Raw genomic sequence first — 5,153 nt, 5'->3', positions numbered from 1 at the left:
CCATGGTGGTCCACTATCGCATGCACATTCATTGAGTGAGTGTGCTTTCGGTTTCTATATATGTGTGCACTGTCCACAGGTGGCACTAATTGGACATGTGTGCAGTCTATTGCACCCAGAACTTGTGGGAATCCAGCTATGGCATGGAAACCCTGCTTGACCAGAATCTGTTCATGCACACTGTTTGGGAAGTAGAGTTGCTGGAGTATCAGGCTGATTATGCCATCCAACACAATAGGGAGAAATCTTGAAAAAGCTGCCTGTGATACTCCACCGAGTCTGGATGTTGTGGGTTGAAATGTCCCTTAGGCCAGGAAATGCAGCACAGCCAGCAGCTTTGTTTGCGGGGGGATATTAGTTATCCGCTGGGTTGGTGGTGTCAGCCATTGGCCTATGTGGTTCAGAATGTAGTCAATTGATGTCCGTTTCATCCTGTAGTGGGCCATGACATCCTGTGGTTGTAGGTCTCCAAGGATGATTCGAGTGCGCATTGGCCGCTGTCGTCTTTGGCGCTGCCTTGGTGGTGGTCCAGGAGCCGGTGGTGGTGACAGTGGGGATTGTGGCCTTTGTGGGACTCCAAGCTGTATGATTACTGCCTCCATGGCATCTGCAGGTCCTCAGCTTGGTGGCGTGGTTGGGCTGGGCTAGGTCTCCCTTTATATGGTCTCCTTTATATCTCCAGTTTTTCATTTTTAGAACTGGTTTTAGCAGTTCTTATTTATCTCCAGCTAAGGGGCCTTAGCGTGAATTTTTTTGTCACTAAGCAAGTCCAGGCGATCGTTGCTAATAGTGCAATTGTGTGTTAGAGACGTTTTCCGTGAGATTTAGCGAGGGTACGCCTACCTCGCATATCATTAGCGATATTTATCGCTTCCATGCATGGCAATATTTTTTTTATTAGCTATCGCCGGAAAACTGTCGCTGACAGAAGTTAGCGACAGCTTGCTAATAGGGCGATAGTTTTTTCGCCGCTTTATCAGGATTTTTTCACGCTAAAGCGGCGATAGTGCCCTTGATAATATGCCCCTGAATTATTCAAACTCTCTTTGAACTGAACTTATTGACAGAATGCAGGTTTGAGACTGAAGGCAAGGTGTCTTCCTTACCCAACTGGGCTCTAACAGTTCTCTACCACTCCCTGCAAGAATATACTCCAGCAACCAATAAGAATTGTATAAACTGAAAAATGTTTAGTAGTGGCTCATACAGTGCTTATAGATTATTCAAAAAACACTTTCAACGACAACGAAATTATATTTTCTCAAAAAATATTTGTCTCTAAAGATACTGCATTTTGGGACTGGGCCCTCCCTGAAGTGTCACAACAGATTTTTTACTTCCATTGCTGGACATGTTTTTCTTTCCTTCCAGGACTCTGCACACTTTACTCCTGTTAACCAGCGGTAAAGTGTGATACAGCACTTTGCACCGTGTAAAGTTCTGCTGCACTCCGATGGACCTTTAGTTCTGGACAAAGGTTGTCACAACAATCAATACAATTAAATAACGTGAAGCACATTTTCCCCACTAAGATGACATAGAGTATTGACTTTTCAAACCATTAAGTTTTTATTAAAAGATTAGCAAAGATACAAATTCAAATAATCGCGTTTGTTGGAATTCAGTTGCTAATATACAAATACATTCAGCAATATAATTCAATGCAATTCAAAATCATAAATACAAAGACTAACTTTTAAAGTTGTCTCAAAGTAAATCAAAGCAGACTCATTTCCCTTAAAAATAAAAGCCGGTACAGCTAAGCTAGGAAAAAGTTGTAAAGCTCGGAGAGAAGTCAGGCAGAAGGTGTCAGCATGGAATGCCTCTGAAAGGAAGTACATGTAAATCAAATAAAGACTTGTCTATCAAGCAGGCATCTGCCCATGAATCAGGTCCAGGACCTGCAACTAGGCCTGCTTGACCCCTGTTGACATTTCTGGAGTGAGTTTCTGACCCCCCAAGAGGGACCCTGGACCCTTGGTGTAGCTGCGTAAGCTGAGCTCCACCTAGATGAAAGGGAGAATTCCTGAGATTTTGAGCTCTTCTTGACCGCAAACAAGCCTGTTCATGGCAAGATCTTGCAGCTCTCACCAGCCACCATCGTGAAGGTCCCGTGAACCTGACTCTTTGCGCTACAATGCCAATGTGAAGCTCCAGCAGTAACTTCCTACAACACTTGGCAGGCTCTTTGCACTACAGTGATGATCGTTCACAATGCCCAGCATGCTCTTCAGGCTACAGCGACGTCCATCCACGGCGCTCTCCCTGCTCCTCGCGGCCTCCTCCACCATGACTCGTGGGGCTAACCTGGTCCCTGTATCTGGCCCATGCTCTATCACGGTTGATCTGAACTTGTGACCTTCATCTGGTCTCGCTTGACCAAATAACCATGAGTGGCACTTTGTGGTTTTAGGTGCAATACTTACCTTAAATCTTTGAAACTGCATATCTCCGGTTCTACTGATTTTGATTTTTGTTGTTTTGGTGTCAAATCCTTTATTAAGATGTACTCTATTTTTCTAAACTGATGTGGGATTTCTTTTGTGCTATGTTTTCACTTTATTATCGTTTGTGTGCAGCCTAAATACTTTACACATTGCCTTTAAATTAAACCTTACTGCTTTATTACCAAGCTACCAGAGGATTAAGCACAGGTTAATTTAGTAAGTTTCTGTGGTTCTTCCTGACAGGGATTCCCGCTGCTGCTTGAGAAGGGTTCATATCCCCTTCAACCAGCAAGCCAATTTCTCGCAAGCAGGGTGTTGCTCTCCTTAGCAGGATGTCCTAGAGAACTGTACTCAGTCCTTCCAGAGCTTCAACGGCGGTTAGCCTCAGGGCTTGACCACCCCCTTAATGACTTCCAAGGGCAGCCTACCCAGCCACAGACAAATGTAGCTCATCCTCAGGCCGGCCGGCCCTTTGTTACCTGGACAGATTGGAGCTAAACCAATGAAAGAGGGAAGATTAGAAAAAGGAGCCATCCCTCACCCACAGGCACACAATAGGGATACCAATGACAACTTCAGATCCTCTAATCAGACCACTCCTGGAGCTGTGTAAGATTCCGAAGAAGGACTGTCCTGCTGTCTGAAGAAGGAAAGAAGGATCCCCATAAGAGACTTCAGAGATCTTTTGGCTGACATCCTGTCCTGTTTTAGCTACAGTAACATAACAAGCTTCTAGAGGTCTTTCGTGCTGCTCCTGCTTTCCAGATGACCAGCACCACTGGACCTGACATGGCACCTTTGCTCCCATCTGTGGGATTTAGTCCTGAAATGATAAGTGCCTCCCTCCAGGTCCTGGACCTTGCCTGAAGTCAGAGCGTACTTCTTCCTGCCTAACTGAAGGTTCCACCAGATCTGACACAAAGGAACACATTGCTCCGCAAAGCAGCTCAGCTCCAAACCGAAGGCTTCCCTGGAAACTATGTTGAGTGACACAAATCCTGAAACCTCTACCAGTTGTGACAGCAAGTGACGCGAAGACCCTCAAGGCCTCACTGTGTAGCTGAAAGCTTCACTGGAACTGAGGCTGAGCAAGACAAAGCCTTGCCGGCTTCCCTTCAAAGACAAAAGGTACAATTCGTATCATGCCAAACTTGTTCTTGTATCTGGCTTGAGCTGCAAAGCGGTCAATTAAAGCTTGTGGTTTTGACCACGTCTAAAGCAACCAAATATCCACACTTGGCACTTTGTGGGTTTTGGTACTGGTTTCACTAGAATCTTTTTAAAAAATCATACATCTGGTTCCACTGATTGGATTTTTGGTGTAATTTTATTTATTAAAAAATACTCTTATTTTCTAAATTGGTTTGAGGTTATTCTTGTGTTTTTACTTCATTACTGTTTGAGTGCTGCATAAATACTTTACACATTACTGCTAAGTTAAGTTTGACTGCTTTTGTGCCAAGCTACCAGAAAGTAAGCACAGGTTAATTTAGTGACTTTTGTGGTTCTCCCTGACAAGGATTGTGTTTCTAATTTGATTGAGACTCTCGCCCCTCCCAACTAATAACACAATGTCGTTTTCAATGAGCATCTCTAATCTGTAATATTTGATTGTTTCCTATAGGTTTTTCTTTTTTATTTCTGTGGCACCATGCTAGCCCCCTGCTCCGTTTGTGTTATGCTGTCATTCACGTTATTCTATTTAATATCAACAATCTAGCAGCACTATCTAAATAACTATATATCCCATTTAATTGGTGGAAAGAAAGATGTGATTTCTGAGTATTTTTCCTGAAGAGGGGCCCTGACCTCTACATAGGAGAAATTGTGTATAATGTGTATAATGTGCATAAATCCGTTTTTACCCACAGACCTTATGATGAAAAACCTGTTACTACAGAACATGAGTGCATATATCCTGTTACCTATAGAAGCGGTAACAGTTTGTTCGCTGGATATGCTCTGTGCATAAATTCACTTAATCAAAGAAAACGTGCATAAATATTGTTACCCAGGGAACTTATATTCAAAAATATTTGTGCACAATTCCATTGTTAACGAGAGGACCTTTTTGCTAGAGATCCCTCAGAGATGATATGTGTATGATCCTGTTATTCAAAGAAACTATGTGTATTTATTCTTTAACCAAACAATTTGTGGGGCGTAATGCTACCCAGAAATTATTTGTGCTCAAATCCTCAATTTTCCAGAGAACGTAAGTGTATGAGTACTGTAACCCCGAGAAGCTGCATACTTGAATCCGATGCTACCCAGAAAATCTATGTGCATAAATCACCTGTTATTGAAAGAATCAAGTGAGTACAGCAGGCGAAATTAAAGAGTCTCATTCAACAGTTAATGTACAATGACTTCATTCATCTCAAACAATATTAAATGCCCTAGAGCAGATGATGAGCCGGGTACACGGATGTCCCGTCCAGAATTCAGATCCGTTTGTTATGGCATTATTCCATGTTTAAAGTTAACCCTCTTTGTACACATGTGTATTTCAGAGGGAACATCAAACAAAGAGTTTTTGTCAACCACTCCTTCAATTTGTGCCAAAGGGAAAAGTTTGGATAAAAAAATTGGAGGAAGTGTAAAGGTCACCCTTAAAATACTGTTTCACAGTCTTTGTGCTAAGAACGACTTGCACAAGAACATTCCAGGTGTCTTGTGACATTGTAGGAGGAGTCGAGAGGCTTC

Source organism: Lissotriton helveticus, chromosome 1_1 (genome assembly GCF_964261635.1).
Source record: "Lissotriton helveticus chromosome 1_1, aLisHel1.1, whole genome shotgun sequence".
Taxonomy (NCBI): domain Eukaryota; kingdom Metazoa; phylum Chordata; class Amphibia; order Caudata; family Salamandridae; genus Lissotriton; species Lissotriton helveticus.
Note: the sequence above shows the minus strand (reverse complement) of the source record.